This window comes from Lepidochelys kempii, chromosome 8, assembly GCF_965140265.1.
Source record: "Lepidochelys kempii isolate rLepKem1 chromosome 8, rLepKem1.hap2, whole genome shotgun sequence".
NCBI lineage: Eukaryota > Metazoa > Chordata > Testudines > Cheloniidae > Lepidochelys > Lepidochelys kempii.
Window position 1 is genome coordinate 42,114,973 of NC_133263.1, and position 19,220 is coordinate 42,134,192.

The following is a 19,220-nucleotide window of genomic DNA, read 5'->3' on the forward strand; positions in this document are numbered from 1 at the left end:
GGAATATGTAAACAAAATGAAAGATTTGTTGCCTAACCCCTTGCCAATGATGAGTGGCCAGTGTGTCAGACTCCTCTTGGGATCACAAACCTGGTAGATATCCATGTCTTAAACTGACAAACTTTAGATAAGCTTGCAGCATCCAATGGGCATAACTGGACATTGCAAATGGAGGTTCCTAGGGTTGTTTCTAGGCCCAGAGATACTGGCTAGTGTCATTAGCTTGCAAGTAGCTGGGAGCCGCTTACATACCAGAGGCTGTGCATGAACAACCCAGGAATGGCGGTTCTCACAGCAGAGCAGGGTAAGGCTGGTTCCCAGAGTCAAGGATTAGAGAGGCCTAGCACAGGGATTGGTAAACTTTTTGGCCTGAGGGCCACACCAGCGTTGAAAAACTGTATGGAGGGTAAGGTAGGGAAGGCTGTGCCCCTCTAAACAGCCTGGCGCCTGGCCCCTGCCCCTTCCCACCTCATGGTGGGCCATGAACGCTCACAAAATTAACAATTCAGAGATATTCAAATAAACTCTATTTAATAAAGATACATTTTAGTGGAAATAAACATAAAATCTTACTTATTATAAATATACTATCAAACATTAAAATTAAACCAAACTTAACCCCTTTCCACACCCTCTTTGATTAATGTGAACAATGCAGCTGGTCACCCTTTTTTTACAATGACATTAAAGTCCAGTGTCATTCTTATTGCAGAAATCAGCAATACCGCGATGAGATGCTGATCAGTTAACTGGGTTCTATACGGAGATTTGTTGTAATTCAGCAGGGAAAACGTCTGTTCGCACACATAGGTGGAGCCAAACACAACAAGGATTTTCTTTGCCACCTTGTGGATATTTGGGAACTTTGCCTCCTTGAGTGAAACATAAAACTCATTCAGTTTTTCTGAATTGTACTTTTCCTTCAAGGTGGAATCGCTCTGGAGATCAATGAGCTCCAGCTGTAATTCTTGTGGGCCTTTCTTGTAGCCAAATGATAGTGGGCATGACACCAGCTCCAGTGTCTCCTCTATCTTCTCAAAGTCAGAGAATTGACAAGAAAATTCTCCATGCAAGTCACTCAAAATTTTGCTGTACTTCCTGTCTGCTCTGGTGACACTTCAAAGTATTTCAGTGTTGGAAAGTGATTGAACACTTTGTCCTTAATTTGTTTTGAAAACAAGACTAACTTGGCTTTGAAAGCTGTCACACTAGAACACAATTTGTGTACAAACACATTCTTTCCTTGCAGGTTTACGTCAAGTTCATTTAAGTGTGCCAAAATATCCACACCAAAAACAAGGTCACACACCCAGTTTGAATTCTTTAATTCAGGGAAATCATTTTCTGTCCCTGGCATCTCCAGAAAAGTGTGGATTTCATCTCTGAGCTCCCACACTTGCTGCAATACCTTTCCTAGGCTGAGCCAGCGGACATTTGTATGATAAAGTCCTGGTGTTCAGCATCAGTGTCCTCAAGAAGGGAAATGAATTGCCAATGATTAAGTACCCTCACTCTTATATCACAGAGTCATAGAATCATAGAATATCAGGGTTGGAAGGGACCTCAGGAGGTCATCTAATCCAACCCCCTGCTCAAAGCAGGACCAATTCCCAGTTAAATCATCCCAGCCAGGGCTTTGTCAAGCCTGACCTTAAAAACTTCTAAGGAAGGAGATTCTACCACCTCCCTAGGTAACGCATTCCAGTGTTTCACCACCCTCTTAGTGAAAAAGTTTTTCCTAATATCCAACCTAAACCTCCCCCACTGCAACTTGAGACCATTACTCCTTGTCCTGTCCTCTTCTACCACTGAGAATAGTCTAGAACCATCCTCTCTGGAACCCCCTTTCAGGTAGTTGAAAGCAGCTATCAAATCCCCCCTCATTCTTCTCTTCTGCAGACTAAACAATGCCAGTTCCCTCAGCCTCTCCTCATAAGTCATGTGTTCCAGACCCCTAACCATTTTTGCTGCCCTTCGCTGGACTGTCTCCAATTTATCCACATCCTTCTTGAAGTGTGGGGCCCAAAACTGGACACAGTACTCCAGATGAGGCCTCACCAATGTCGAATAGAGGAGAACGATCACGTCCCTCGATCTGCTCGCTATGCCCCTACTTATACATCCCAAAATGCCATTGGCCTTCTTGGCAACAAGAGCACACTGTTGACTCATATCCAGCTTCTCGTCCACTGTCACCCCTAGGTCCTTTTCCGCAGAACTGCTGCCTAGCCATTCGGTCCCTAGTCTGTAGCTGTGCATTGGGTTCTTCCGTCCTAAGTGTAGGACCCTGCACTTATCCTTATTGAACCTCTTCAGATTTCTTTTGGCCCAATCCTCCAATTTGTCTAGGTCCCTCTGTATCCTATCCCTGCCCTCCAGCGTATCTACCACTCCTCCTAGTTTAGTATCATCCGCAAATTTGCTGAGAGTGCAATCCACACCATCCTCCAGATCATTTATGAAAATATTGAACAAAACCGGCCCCAGGACCTACCCCTGGGGCACTCCACTTGACACCGGCTGCTCACTAGACATGGAGCCATTGATCACTACCTGTTGAGCCCGACAATCTAGCCAACTTTCTACCCACCTTATAGTGCATTCATCCAGCCCGTACTTCTTTAACTTGCTGACAAGAATACTGTGGGAGACCGTGTCAAAAGCTTTGCTAAAGTCAAGAAACAATACATCCACTGCTTTCCCTTCATCCACAAAACCAGTAATCTCATCATAGAAGGCAATTAGATTAGTCAGGCATCAATGATCAATGTCCAGGACTTTTTTTGCAGAGGGCCTCCTGATGTATAAAACAATGCAGAAAAATCACCTCTTTATCAGGGTTGTCTTCTTTTACTTTGTCCTGAATTCTTTTTAAAAGTCCGATGTTTTTCCCTGTTAAATTTGGTGAGACATCTGTGGTGATATTTGCCAGTTTACTGCAGAGGAGCTTCAGATGCTCAAGTATCAGAGAGGTAGCCGTGTTAGTCTGGATCTGTAAAAGCGGCAGAGAGTCCTGTGGCCCCTTATAGACTAACAGACATTTTGGAGCATAAGCTTTTGTGGGTGAATACTTACTTCTTCAGATGCATACCCGATGCATCTGAAGAAGTAAGTATTCACCCACGAAAGCTTATGCTCCAATACACCTGGTAGCCTATAAGGTACTACAGGACTCTTTTCAGATGTTCACGGCACCCGATCCCTTAGTTGTGCCTTTCATTGAGTCCATTGATAAAAATTCCTCTGTGATTTCAAATGTCATCAATTCCTCTGACAAAAATCAGTAAGTGTGCTGTTTCCTTAATGTCACTGCTGTCATTGAAATGAAATGCTAATGAAAACAAGGTAAAGCCCTGTGCTTTCTTGTTCAACTCAGAAGCCAAATGTTCATCCATCACTTCTACATAGCAAGTAATAGTTCTTTATGACAAACGACTGTTCTCAAATTTGTTTTGGTATTCCGGGCACAGCATGCCAGAACCATCAACCATGCATTATTTCAAAAACTCTCCTTCAGCAAAAGATTTATTTTGTTTAGCGATTTTAAATGCCAGAACATAACTTGCCTTTGTAGTGGCTTCCTGAATTGCAGACTGTGACACACAAATATTTTGCTGAGTTTTTAAGTTTGGGGCGAGTTGCTCAGCTTTTCTTGCCCTTTCCTCAGTTGTTAAATTGCTGCCATAATTAGGATGTTTTGTTGAAAAACAAAAAAACACTTCAATCTCTCTGGTCACGCAATCACAGACATGAAGGTCGCTATCTTAAAACAAAAAAACTTCAAATCCAGACTCCAGCGAGAAACTGCTGAATTGGAATTCATTTGCAAATTGGATACTATTAATTTAGGCTTAAATAGAGACTGGGAGTGGCTAAGTCATTATGCAAGGTAGCCTGTTTCCTCTTGTTTTTTCCTACCCCCCCCCCCCCAGATGTTCTGGTTTAACTTGGATTTAAACTTGGAGAGTGGTCAGTTTGGATGAGCTATTACCAGCAGCAGAGTGAGTTTGTGTGTGTATGGGGGTGGGGGGGATGTGAGAAAACCTGGATTTGTGCAGGAAATAGCCCAACTTGATTATCATGCACATTGTGTAAAGAGTTGTCACTTTGGATGGGCTATCACCAGCAGGAGAGTGAATTTGTGTGGGGAGGTGGAGGGTGAGAAAACCTGGATTTGTGCTGGAAATGGCCCACCTGATGATCACTTTAGATAAGCTATTACCAGCAGGACAGTGGGGTGGGAGGAGGTATTGTTTCATATTCTCTGTGTATATATAAAGTCTGCTGCAGTTTCCACGGTATGCATCCGATGAAGTGAGCTGTAGCTCACGAAAGCTCATGCTCTAATAAATTGGTTAGTCTCTAAGGTGCCACAAGTACTCCTTTTCTTTTTGCGAATACAGACTAACACGGCTGTTACTCTGAAACCTGTTGAAAAATGGCGATTCAAGTTGTACTCCTTGAACACCGCGATGCTCTCCTGACAAATGAGGCATACAGCCTTAGAGTTCCTGTTTGTGAAAAAAATTTTGTATTCCATTCTTTGAGGAAAACCCAATGCTCATTGCCCACTTTTTTTTTTGCAGTGCTCATTTTTGAAAGGGAAAAGAAAATCCTAACTGCTGCTCTTATTTCAAACTGTTGTTTACAAGATGGCATGCACTGTCGGGTCAGTGCCCCTGACAATTTTGAGCCATGGCGCTCTATCCCAGAATCCATGTGGACAAGAAGAGGCAGGTGTAAACTCACCTGTAACTTTATGCCCCAGCCTCCCCCCAAAAAAATTCTTACTGTTGTACTTTGAGTTCTGTTTGCACGGTTGTGTTCATTAAAAGTTTGAATATAATAAGGGATTTTACTGTGGTGTGGTGAGAGGACTCGTGAGGGGTGACGCGCAGGGGCCTTCATGGGGTGGTACCAGGGACTCCTACAGGACCTGCTGGCAGTGTGACACCAAGGCAGCTGTGCCACATGCAGAGGAACCCAGGTGGGAGCAGCTGTGGCCCTGGGTTGTTTCCCTCCACTCAAAGATGGGGCCATAGGAAACAGGGAGGGGATTTGGCACGCTGCTGTGCAGGGGTGCTGAGGTCATACCTGAGGAATGTGGCATTTTGTGTGCAGAATCTTCCCTGAAGATGATGCTGAAAATGACTGCTCATCACTGACGAGCACCGGGTGGAGTGCGGCAAACCCCCGGTCCCACTCCATCGGAGCTCCAGGCAAAGAGCAGCAAACCCATAGTCCTGCTCCCCCGGCAGGAGCGCTCGGTGGAGCACAGCAAGCTCCCGGCCCTGCTCCCCCGGCCGGAGCTCGCAGGCCGGATAAAAACAGCCCGCAGGCTGTAGTTTGCCCACCCCTGGCCTAGCAGATCACCGGTCCAGATAACACCAGAGGGGAACGTCACAATGTCATCCCATCTAAGCAAATTCGTCCCTAATTTGTCATGTTTAAATGTTCCACTTAGAATGGTGCTTGAGGATAAGACAGAGTGAAATTGGGATGATCATCAAGAAAAAAGCATAACTTTCGCAGAAATACTGTCATTCAAAATATTTAGCTATTATCAAAGGGGTAAATCCACAGAAGGGACTTCAGCTTAGCATTACAGTGCATAGGTCTAGGTGCCATACTACCCAGTGGAATTCACAGCCCCGAGCTGGGGGCCCAAGCTCCATATACAATGCACGGGGAGAGTTAGATGCCAGAAAAAGGGGTACTAACCTTCCATAACTGTTGTTCTTCGAGATGTGTTGCTCACATCCATTCCACATTAGGTGTGTATGCGCCACAAGCACGGTTGCCAGAGATTTTTTTTCCCTTTGTGGTATCCGTATGACCAGCCCTAGCACCCCCTGGAGCCCTGTGGACATGCATTGTTTTATTACAGTGTACATATGATATAGTATTGTCCAATAAACAACATGCGTTTTATGAAGTGTATCTCCTAGTCTCTCAACTAAAGGTCCAGACCCAGAGCCCTACCAGCAGGGTAATGCTGTGAGCCCATCAGCTGGCAGGGTGACATGCTTTTAGGTGCCTACGCCTAGGCCAAAGGAAGGTCCCTCCATTTGCTAGGGATTCACAGCTGTGAGTCTGCTCTTGGACTTAGATGCCTGTGTTGGTTGGCTCTTTCTCCTGAAAAACAGACAGAGGAGGAACAGGGACATACCTTGGGTCTCCCCTGTGAGTGCCCTAGCCACAGGGCAACAGAGTCACTCTCTTTCTGTCTCAGTGGATATTTCACTATTTTATAAAAAGTGGAACAGCTTCAACGGAGTGCTTGGGAGTTTCCCCCCTCCCGCCAAATACCCTAGGACCCAGGGTTTGGAGCACTGGCCTGGAAGGTGGGAGATTTGAGTTCCCCATCAGGCAGAGTGAGGATTTGAATGTGGGTTGCTCACACCAGAGGTGAGTGCTCTAACCACTGGGCTATTGGACACACACCACCACCACCTCCGTGGGGTAGGTATGCTATGAGAATGCCTACAGATCAAGCCCCGCAAGTGAACATCTAGTTTGAGAATCCCTCCAGGGCTAGATGTGAGCTAGGTGGTATCAGAGCTTGGGTGGCTTTTTGCATGGCCAAGAGAAACATGGGTACCTACAGTGTTAGGTGGCAGCTGAATGGGAGTTTTGCAGATTGAAGCTTTGGAGTTAGGTGTCTCAACCCCTTTGTGGATCTAGCCCCTAAAGCCCTCAGTCAACCCAAGCTAATGTGGGTTGGGGGCTGTCCATCCTCAAGTGGCATGGGCTTCCAAACCACGGATGAAAGCACAACTGAGCCACACTTGGATTGAAAAAGACATGCTGGCAACTGGATTCAGTTGTGAATGGTTTCATAACCTCATTCACTGACTAAAATTAGCTAAGGGAGAAACACACCATAAAGTGTGTAATGAAGGGGTGACGCAGGAGTGCTGGCAGGACTCCAGGCACTCCATCTGCTGAGAGCCTGCTGGCAGGGGGCACTCTATCAGTGCAGGACACCACACAGACCTACTGCCATTGTGAGCCCTGGCCAGGGGGATTCTAGGGAGGGATGGGCAGAGGGAGTACCTGGGGCTAGGCACAAAGGGCCACATCCACAAAGGAACTGTGGTCCCTAAATCCCAGTTCTAGGCTCCACCGCAATCCATAAAACTTCCACTCAGCTGCCAGTGGGCTCTGGAGGTGCCTGAATTCACTCAGCATCTACATTTCCTCTGTAAATGTTTGCTCAGCACCTAAGTCTCTGCCTCCGGGCACATGCACTGCTGCCTCCCTCCACGACTGGACTATGGCCTGCCAAAGCCCCAGTGCGATCCACACACTGGGGGAAGATAGGTGCCAATGTTCCCTCTATTTTTTTCCCTCCATGTGCGGAATGAATTTTGTTATGTGCAGCACCAAGGCAATATCAAGGCAATGTGCAGATGTGTGCCACCAGTAGAAACAAAAACCCTAGATATAATAAATATATATTTTTAAAGCCCTCTCTCCCCACCTCAGCCCTGGGGCTGGGGGGAGTCCTCTCTTCCTGCCATAGTCCTGCATGCCCCAAGCTCCCCCATGACTGCCCCCCCACCTCACCCTCCCCCATACCCAACCTCACCCTACATATCCTCAAGGCCCATCTGTGGCTACGCCTCTGTGTTTACTCCTGCTGTAATCAGGTGTGTGGCCCTTGATGGCTTCTTTTGCGGCCAGACAGGAACACGGATAGGTGCTCCCCTGTCTCTCTCCCATGGGGTCTGATCCGGTAGGCGTCCTCAGAGGCCACCCTACAGGACTCCTGTTCAATATCTGGCCAGAGGAGAAGCCCACCTTACCACTGGGAGCCCAGAGGATAGCACACGCACTTTGGATGTGTGAGCCAAGGTTCAATTCCTCCCTCTGCTTGATGGGGAGAAGAAAGGCTTCGAGTAAGACTCTCTCACAGCTCTCAGGAGAGTGCTTAAATCACCAGGCTGTGAGACATTCTGATGTGGGGCTTCCTCAGTCTCCTGTGGAAGCTGTTCCACTGGGGATAAACACTTAAATAGTCATTGGAGTACAGCCCAAGGAAATGACTCTGCAGTTCAGTGGCTTGGGCACCCACCTGGGAGGTGGGAGACAGAGGGTCTAGTTGCCCCTGCTCCAGTGACTAAGTAGTTATCCCCAGTGCAACAGCTTCAGCGGGAGAGATGGAGGGAGCCCCACAGCAGAATATCACATGGCACAATGGTTAGAGCTCTCACCCATGAGACCCTGTTCAAATCCTTTCTCCCCATCAAGCAGAGGAGGGGATTGAACCTGGGTCTCCCACATCCTAGGGGAGTTGGCTAATCACTGAGCTAAAAGTTTAAGGTGGATGCCTCCTCGCTGGCAGGCCTCAAACTCATTCTCACAAGAAACAACTTACCCACTTGCCTCCAGGAGAGGAGTTCCCAGCTGTGCATCACTGGCACAGATAGGTACCTCCCAGCAGCCTGGACCTTGTGGGGGGGTGGGGAGCTTAGCACACCCATCTCATTGGCATCTCCCATTGCCTAGCTTAGACAGGCACCCACCCACACTGACTTTTGTGAATCCCATTACAAGGCCCCTCTGTCTTCCCACTCGTTGTACTGGGAAGCTGGGTGTCTAATCAGGTTCTGTGAATCATATGGCTGTTCCTGGGACTTTCTAGGCACCTAAAGGTTAGGCGCCGTGATGCTCAGCATTGATAACACCTCAGTCCCTTTGTGGATGTGGGCAAAGGAAACCTAACCCTCTCATGGTCACCCCCATAGCCAAGCTAGGAGCTGCTCTCTTTATAGTTAATTGTTATCATTAGGCTAGTCAGCCCAGGGAAGCTGTGGGTTGGGGTTCCAGCTCACAGGAATCATCCTTCCCTCTGAGCCAGGCTTAGGTGGAGTTGCCAAATGCTAGAGTCTATGGGGCTTAGCCAGTGTAGCACCTTAAATCCTTGTTCCTGAGTCCTGGTTGGGCAAGCTTGCGAGGCTGCACACTCTCTTGGAGAGCATTTTGCTTTCTGAATGCCACATCTGCTCAGTTCCAAAATTTCAGGGAACGTTCTAGGTAGCAGTGGGCAGAGCCCTAGGGATTTGAGGGGAAATCCAAATACAAGAAAGGGAACATGGGTGGGGCATCAGAGCCCCTATCATCTGGCTGGCGGAGCCACAGCTTCAAGCACCTCTGCAATTGTTGATAGGCTAAAGTTCTGGGTGAGTGCAGAAAATCACTCCTTGCAGCTATGAACACTGTGGCACTATGCCCCCATAGTCTTCATAAAGATATTGTTATGATATGATTATGGCATAACTATGATGTATATTGTGCAAGATAAGGCATGTGAGGTATCATTAAAAAGGTTATAATTTACTGAATATGATTATCCTCTTTGTATGCATGTACCATTTTTGTATCTGAAGTTAGGAATATTGTATATGCATCTATTACAAATATGTTTAAACCTGGGGAATGTCCACTAGACAGAATGCAATCAATCTAGAGGGCTGTCTGGGAAGGGCCATTAGGGAGAACAACAGGTCTTTGAAGATGCTAATCTCCCACCAGGAAGTCTTCGTGGGGACTCTGCAAACAGCCTCTGGGTTACGGCTGGAAAGACATGTGCCCAAGACACCTGGTACTGGACTCCATAATAATACTAGTATTTTTCCACTAACCAGGGGTAGGAATCAAACTGGGAGACAAAGGATTCCCGCCATATGCAAAGACTATTTAAGGCAGGGGAGTGACATCATCATGGTTCGTTCCTCATTGACTCCCCACCCAAGAAAGAGGACAGCTGGAAACACCTGAGAACAAAAAGGCTGGACTAAGGGAGAAGGGCTGAGCCCAGACTAGAGGGTGTCTGGCCTGTGAAAGGAATATCTGGAGTTTTAAGCTGAAAGCAAGTACAGCTTGCCTTCAAGAATCTCTGCAATCTGTCTAAAACAACATTTAGGGTGAGATATTAAGCTCAGATTGCATGGTTGTTTTATTTGCTAGGTAATCAGTTTTGATCTGTTTGCTATCCCTTATAATCACTTAAAATCTATATTTTATAGTTAATAAACTTGTTTTTGTTTTGTCGAAAACCAGTGTGTGTGGAAATCATAACTGGGGGCAGAAAGCTGTGTATATTCCTTTCCACATTGAGGGAGGGGGCAAATTTCATGAGCTTATGCTGTACAGTTCTCTGTGCAGTGAAAGATGGTACATTTTGGGGTTTACACTCCAGTGGGGGGATGTGCACTTGAGTAACTGGGCAATTCCTGAGCTGAGTCTTCCCATGCAGAGCTGATCTCAGCATCTCTGTGTATAGCTGCAGCTGGATGTGTCCCTACCTGTAAGTGTGCCGGTAAAGTGCAGTCTGAAGCCTGAGGGAAGGCGTGGCAGGCTGCATAGCAATACAGTTTAAAAGGGAAAACAAGGTTACTCACCTTTTTGTAACTATTGTTCTTTGAGATGTGTTGCTCGTGTCCATTCCATTGTAGGTGTGTGCATGCCCACGTGTGCAGCTGAAGAGTTTTGCCTTAGCAGTACCCGTAGGGCCCACTGTCACGCCCTCTAGGAGTGCCACGCTCATGGCCATCAGCCCTGCACCCTCTCGGTTCCTTCTTGCCAATTACTCTGACAGAGGGGCTGGAGGGCGGGTAATGGAATGGACATGAGCAACACATCTCGAAGAACAGGTACAAAAAGGTGAGTAACCGTGTTTTCTTCTTTGCGTCCTTGCTCATGTCGATTCCATTGTAGGCAACTCAAGCAGAATCCCAAGAGATGGGCTTGGAGTTCACAGTTGTGCAGATTGTAGTACTGCTCTTCTGAAACTAGCATCAGCCTGAGCCTACTGGACCAGCACATAGTGCGAGGCAAACGTGTGGGCGGATGACCAGATTGTGGCACGGTAAATTTCCTGGATTGGCACCTGAGCGAGGAAGGCCGATGACGAGGCCTGCACCCTAGTGGAGTGGGCCATCACCATCGGTGGCAGGGGCACCATCACCAGCTCATAGTGGCAGCGGATACAAGCCGTGATCCAGGACGAGATCCTCTGGGTGGACACTAGACAACCCTTCATTCGGTCTGCGACAGCAATAAACAGCTGCGTAGACTTACGGAATGGCTTTGTTCTTTCTGTGTAGAAGGTCAGAGCCTGTCTAACGTCCAAGGTGTTCAGCCTGCGCTCCTCATTCATCACATGAGGCTTCGGGCAAAGGAACAGAAGATATATGTCCTGACTCATGTGGAACTGGGAGACAACCTTGGGCAGAAAGGCCGGGTGTACACGCAACTGGACCTTGTCCTTATAAAAGATTGTATACTGGGGCTCTGACGTGAGCGCCCTTCCGCAGACACCCTATGGGCCGAAGTTATAGCGACCAAATCAGAGACATGCCAGGATAACAGCAGAAGGGAGCAGGAAGCCAGGGGCTTGAAGAGGGGTCCTGTGAGCCTGGAGAGCACAAGGTTCAGGTCCCAAGGAGGGACCAGGTCTCGGACATGCGGGTAAAGGCGCTCCAGACCTTTCAGAAACCATGCCGTCATGGGATGGGCGAAGACCGACCACCTTCCCTGAAACAAAGGTTGGAAAGCCAGAATGGCCACCAGATGCATCTTGATTGAGGACAGCGACAGGCTCTGGAGCTTCAGGTGTAGCAAATAGTCCAGGACATCCTGCAGGGGGGCCTCCACTGCCCAGATACGGCGATCTGTGGCCCAACACATGGACTGCTTCCATTTCATAGAATATCAGGGTTGGAAGGGACCTCAGGAGGTCAGCTAGTCCAACCTCCTGCTCAAAGCAGGACCAATCCCCAATTTTTGCCCCAGATCCCTAAATGGCCCTCTCAAGGATTGAACTCACAACCCTGGGTTTAGCAGGCCAATGCTCAAACCACTGAGCTATCCCTCCCCCCGATACGTAGGTAGCCCTGATGGAGGGCTTCCTGCTGCCCATCAAGACCTGCCCATCAAGACCTCGGGGGGAAGGATAGCTCAGTGGTTTGAGGATTGGCCTGCTAAACCCAGGGTTGTGAGTTCCATCCTTGAGAGGGCCATTTAGGGATATTGGGGATTGGTCCTGCTTCAAGCAGGGGGTTGAACTAGAGGACCTCCTGAGGTCCCTTCCAACCCTGATATTCTATGAGTTCTATGAGTGCTATGACACCGGCGGAACACTGCTGCTCCTTCCAACTCAGCCACACAGAAACCAGGCCATCAGGTGCAGTATTGCCAGGTTTGGGTGCAGCAGATTGCGTGATTCTGGGACAGTAGGTCCAGCCGAAGATGCAACTGTAATGGGGTGACTGCCGAAAGCCTCAGGAGCACGGCGAACCAGTGCTGACGAGGCCACGCCGGGGCTATGAGGATGACTGAAGCTTTGTCTCACTTCACCTTGAGCAGGACCCTGTGGATCAGCAGTGTTAGGGGGCTTATTCCTTCACCCACTCACTTCCCTGGTCCTTCTCACATGAACAGAGAGCAACAATACCCAAAGTCCAAAGGTGCAAACAATTCGATGTTTACTGGGGTGAACTTCCAGCAAGCATGATTCCAGTTTCCTTCCTTAGTGTCCCCCTTCCCAGCTCTGACACCACAGAGCCTTACACCTGTGTCCTTGTTCCCATTCCCCGCCCTTAGCCAAACATGATTCCAATTCCCCACCCCCATTCCCTGTTCCCATTCCCCACCCTTTACTTCCTGATTGACTGCAGACTATATAGTAATACTTGAGTTCTGCTTAGCTATACCTTAACCAATCATTTTCCTGAAATTTAACTAACCAATCCTAACATATTGTAACATGATTATTTAAGTGTAAGCAGAGACAGGGTGGGCTCCACCCTGACATCTGGTGGTGAGGTGTGGCAAGTTGTGGAAAAGAACTTCAGGGGCTGATCTCATTTGCATAGGCACACCCACCCCACCTAGAATGAGGCCATAACTGCCCAAATGGTCACTTTGGCTGTTGTGGGATCCCCAGTGTCTCTGTTATTGGGGCGGGAAGAATAAATTGTTATTACCCTGATTATGGGAACTGTGCTTGGAACTGTACTTGGCCTTTTTGTTATGATGGAGGACTCACCATCAACTGAGTAGCACTCACTAGGCAAGGGACATGGGTTCCAAAACTCTGTGAATTGAGAGAGACTTGAGACAGGTATTAGTGCCTGGTGCAGGACCCTTTGTGAGGGCCTGAAGCACCAATTGCACCTCTGTCTCTCTCCACTGTGGAATGTCAGAGCTAATTTTGGGTCTATTAAGAGTTTTGTTACAGGTACTGTGCTGAATTCACTTCAGCCTTATGGTGCACCAGCACTAAGGCTCCCACTACTACGAGCTGAAATCACTGAGCACTGTGTCAAGTAGTACACAGTCAAGTAGCTGACACAACCAATGAACCTGGTGGCGGACAAGTATATAAGGGTGGGCGGGATGGAGGAAGAGGTCTGCCAGATGGCCATGAACCGCTTCGTGAACCGGAAGTGCGACCCAGGTTGGGGCAGATGCAGAAAGCAAGTTAAAAAGCGTGTCCGTCTGCTCTGCCATCTCCTCCACTTTGAGGCCCAAGTTAGCCGCCACCCTACGAAGCAGAGTCTGATGCTCGCGAAAATTGTCCAATGGGCTAGCTCTGGATGGTCCCGCTACCACTTCGTCCGGGGAGGAGGAAGATGACTGGACGGCTGGGGGGGCCTCTGCAGTCTTGTGGTGGGTGCTGGTTCCTCATCTGAGGTGGTCACCGGGATGTCCTGCACTGAGCCCAGTGCTGCAGGTGCCGGGGGTGCCGCCTGTGGTCTGTCTGATGTGGCGACTGAGGGCTGACGGGAGTGAGGCACGCGCATGACAGGAATGCCCCATGTGTTACAGTATGGCCATTGGGTCAGCCACTGGCTTTGTTGCCAGGTCAGCACCAATGCCACTGATGCACCCTCCAGAGCCCACTCACACTGTCTGGGTGAGGGACTGAATTGTGCCTCCGAGCCCGAGAAATTGTCTCCTTCCGGCGACCAGGGCGAAGCTGTGAAGGCTTGAGTCTGATGGCTCATGGTCATCGCCGGAGACCAGGACCAGTCCAACCAGTGCCGGGGATAGGTGTCCCGGCGTCATGTCAGGAGCGTCCTCAAGGTCTCGGCAACGGTGACAGACGGTAGGATGAGGACCAGTACCGGGGTGATCAACAATGCCTGAGCGAACCTTGGCACAATGACGGAGATTGAGACCACGGTGTCAGAGACTCGTAGTAGCTAGCCAGAGACCTGGGCTGATGCGGAGACCAAGAAAGTGGCGACCTCTGGCTGTCTTGGCTCTGGAGATTGGCGGCGCTCACCTGATTTGTGCAAGGCCTTTCCAGCGGGCTTGCCCTCATGGCGAGACTTAGCCGGGTCCTTTGCCACATGCAGCGGAGGTGCTGAGGACTCTCCCGGGGCTGGACCTTCAGAGGGGACCTGTTGCGCCATTTGCTTAGGCCCTTTACCGCTCCCCAGAGTTGGTGGCGGGTCCATTCTGTGGGAGGAACCCTCCGTGGCTGAACCCTTCAACGGGTCTGGAATAGGCGGAAGGCCTGAACAGGGTCCTTTGCCCAGACCCCCTTTGTCAGGCTTGGCTGATACCATCTTCTTAGGCTTCTTCTTTGGCACCGGTGACAGGGATCAGTGCCGGGAGGACCCTGGTGCTGGAGGTGCGCTATGCACCGAAGCTGAAGAGCTGGGTGCCAGTTCGGGCCTCACTGACTCTGAAGCTGGATGCAGGCAGCCTGCATCAGGAGTGCCCTGAGGTGGATGCCGTGCTCCTTCTGAGTCTTTTTACAAAAGTTCTGGCAGATACGACAACACTCCTCTATATGGGTTTCCCCAAGGCACTGCAAACAACTTTTGTGCTGGTCACTAACAGGCATAAGCCTGTTACACTGTGAACAGGCTTGAAACCTGGAGATCCGGGCATGGCAAAGTCCCCACTGGGACACTATCTAACTAAACACTTAACTGGTACTTAACTATTAACTAACAACACTTCAAACTATTTACAGAGAAGCACAAGGCTAAACAGATGAATCATAGAACTGGAAGGGACCTCGAGAAGTCATCTAGTCCAGTCCTCTGCACTCAAGGCAGGACTAAGTATTAGCTAGACTGGGGGGGAGGGAGGAGCAAACTATGCCCTGGGGGGCCTTCAGACATTTTATTACAGCCCTTGAGCTCCCACCGGGGAGCGGGATTGAGGGCTTGCCCCTCTCTGCATGGCTCACAGAAGCAGCAGCATGTCCCCCCTCCAAACACTGCCCCCGCCCCAAGTGCAGCCTCTGCAGCTCCTATTGGCCAGGAACTGTGGCCAATGGGAGTTGCAGGGGCGGTGCCTGTGGACAGGGCAGTGCACAGAGCTGCCTGGCCACACCTCTGCATGGGAGCCGGGGCGGGGGCCATGCCACTGCTTCCAGGAGCTGCTTGAGGTAAGCACCCCTGACCCTCTCCTGTACCCCAACTCCCTGCCCTAGCCCTGATCCCCCTCCTGCCCTCTGAGCCCTTTGGTCCCAACCCAGAGCACCCTCCTGCACCCCCAACCCTTCATCCCCAGCCCCACCCCAGAGGCTGCACCCTCAGCTGGAGCCCTCACCCCTCCTGCCCCCCCAACCCTCTGTCTCAGTCCAGAGCCCACTCCCACACCCTGAACTCATTTCTGGCCCCATCCCAGAGCCCTCACCCCCTCCTGCACCCCAGCCCCCAATTTTGTGAGCATTCATGGCCCACCATACAATTTCCATACCCAGATGTGGCCCTCAGGCCAAAAAGTTTGCCCACCCCTGATCTAGACCATCCCGGACAGGTGTTTTTTCAACCTCCTCTTAAAAATCCCCAATGATGGAGATTCCACAACCTCCGTAGGCAATTTATTCCAGTGCTTAACCACTCTGACAGTTAGGAAGCTATTCCTAATGTCCAACCTAAACTGCCCTTGCTGCAATTTAAGCCCATTGCTTCTTGTCCTATCCTCAGAGGTTAAGAAGAACAATTTTTCTCCCTCCTCCTTGTAACAACCTTTTATGTATTTGAAAACTGTTATCATGGCCCCTCTCAGTCTTCTCTTCTCAAGACTAACAAACCCAATTTTTTCAGTCTTCCCTCATAGGTCATGTTGTCTAGACCTTTAATCATTTTTGTTGCTCTTCTCTGGACTTTCTCCAATTTGTCTACATCTTTCCAGAAATGTGGCACTCAGAACTGGACACAATATTCCAGTTGAGGCCTAATCAGCGAGGAGTAGAGCGGAAAAATTACTTTTCATGTTTTACTTACAATACTCCTGCTAAAACATCCCGGAATGAGGTTTGCTTTTTTCGCAACAGTGTTACACTGTTGACTCATATTTAGCTTGTGATCCACTGTGAACACCAGATCCTTTTCCGCAGTACTCCTTCCTAGGCAGTCATTTCCCATTTTGTATGTGTGCAACTGATTGCTCCTTCTTAAATGGAATACTTTGCATTTGTCTTTATTGAATTTCATACTGTTTACTTCAGACCATTTCTCCAGTTTGTCCAGATCATTTTGAATTGTAATCCTATCCTCCAAAGCACTTGTAACCCCTCTCAGGTTGGAATCGTCCGCAAGCTTTATAAGTGTACTGTCTATGCCATTATCTAAATCATTGATGAAGATATTGAACAGAACCGGACCCAGAACTGATCCCTGAGGGACCCCACTCATTATGCTGTTCCAGCATGACTGTGAACCACTGATAACTACTCTCTGGAAACGATTTTCCAACCAGTTATGCACCCACCTTATTGTTGCTCCACCTAGGTTGTATTTCCCTGGTTTGTTTATGAAAAGGTCATGAGAGACAGTATCAAAAGCCTTACTAAAGTCAAGATATACCACATCTACCGCTTTTCCCCATCCACAAAGCTTGTTATTCTGTCAAAGAAAACACAATTTGTTCTTGACAAATCCGTGCTGACTGTTACTTATCACCTCATTATCTTCTAGGTGTTTGCAAATTGATTTCTTAATTATTTGCTCCAGTATCTTTCTGGGTACAGAAGTTAAGCTGACTGATCTGTAATTCCCTGGGTTGTCCTTATTTCCCTTTTTATTTATTTAGTGCCCATCTGGGCACTATATCTGCCCTTTTCCAGTCTTCTGGAATGTCTCCCGTCTTCCATGACTTTTCAAAGATAATTGCTAATGGCTCAGATATCTCCTCAGTCAGCTCTTTGAGTATTCTAGGATGCATTTCATCAGGGCCCTGGTGATTTGAAGACATCTAACTTGTCTAAGTAGTTTTTGACTTGTTCTTTCCCTATTTTAGACTCTGATCCTACCTCATTTTTCACTGGCATTCACTATGAAGAGAAACTACTGACCACTTGCGAAGCAAGGGACAAAGGTGCTCCAACTGATCACCACGGGTGGTAAGAAGGAACTGAGAGGGCGTAGGGCCAGCAGCGTCTGATATACCGCGCCATGAGCACATCACTCCAGAGGGCGCCACAGCTGGCCCTATGTGTACCGCTAGGGCAAAAGTCTCCGCACACCTACAGTGAAATCGACATGAGCAAGCACTCGAAGAAGAACCCAGGCTGGTGGGCCAGGCAGGCTCAGTGGTACCCCAATCCCAGGTGGCACCCCGAAGGAGGGGGAAACCCATCACACACCCCACTTCAGATAACACAGTGATCCCCTGAATGACTTGTCTCCCTGACAGAAAGATGATAAATAATAGGATGATGGACAGAGGCACACCGAGGCTCCGTAGAAGGGACAGGAGAGAATGTTGAACCCAGGCGGGGGGGGGAGAGGGCACACAGAGCCCCTGGCCTAGGGAATCACACCATGCCCTTGCTGGGGAGGGGTACAGCAGAGAATGGGGTGGAAGGGAGAAATGGGAGGCATGAGGAGAAAGGGGCACAAAGGGGCACGAATAGCCCCTGGCATGAGGGAAGGGGTGGGGAAGATGCAGGGAGTCTCTGAAATAGAGGGGAATGGGATGGTGGCACTCAGGCAGCCTGGGGGAGGGATGCAAGGAGCCCCCAGTGTGTGCAATGAGCTATCCTACAGAAGCTGTTTAATGAGAGAACCCGTGGTACATGTGGCATGCTACCAATGTGCCATATCAGGCTCAAGGCTGGTGTAGCATAGCATGCCAGCCAGCCTGCGGGGGCAGACAGTGACCAAACCAAAGACATTGCTAACCATCAGCCCAGCCACTTGCTTTATCCCTCATCCCTGTATCGGATATCCATTCCCCCATCCACCTGTCTCGTCTTGTTAGCCTAACCTCTTCAGGGCACAGACTGCCTGTTGTGATGTGTTTGTACGAGGCCTGGCATGTGGGGGCCTTGATCCTGGGACATTCAGGCATTTTTGCAATATAAATAACCACTCTTTGCACATGAAAGAGAAATCTGGCTTGGGAACTTGCGACCCTTGTCTTTGAATTCGCAGGACTTCCAGCACCCAAAAGGGAAACCATTTAACCAGGAGCATCACTATAGAGACAGCCAGAGCAGGATCCTGCGTGAGAATCCACAGCTCTCAAACTCAGGTCCATGGGTCCCCAGGCACCTTTTGCATCCAGGCCAGCCCCCGCAGCTTGCGCCTAGGGACTTGTGAGGAGAGAAGGTTGGAGGCTGAACTCAGGAGCTCCTGCCCTGGCTAGCTGGCAGACAAAGACCATATTCATGTGGCTTGCCCACACTGCAATCAGAGGTGTGATTGTGGACTGGGTAGATATACCCGCACAATCTTTAATCTAGTGAGCACTGCTAAAGATGGTAATAAAGATGTAGCAGCATAGACCTGGCGCAGGTTAGGAACATGGTGATCATAACCAGCATCCCTCGGGGGCTTGTACAGCCTGCGCTGAAGCCCATACTGCTGCATCTGTACTATTTTTAGCCACGCTAGCTAGATTAAGGCTAGCTCTGGTATGCGTTCCCATACCGCAATCACACCACCAACTGCAGCATAGACATAGTCATTCCTCAGACCCTGAAGGAGGCAAAACTTGGACTGGTCTGTGTTGATGGGATCTGGAGCAGGCTACAGCCAGCCCTGCAGTCCTCACTCAAAGGGGAAGTAATGGTTTTTGCTCCCTGCTGCAAAGCACACAGGTCTCTGTGCTGGTCTCAGTCAGTGAAGGGCAGCGCATGAGAATGGGACTCCCCCCACTTACACACACACCAACGCGTGACTTGGACCATCCTGCAGTTTGCACAGACATAACACGGGCAGCAGCCTGGGTTTTTAAAGATG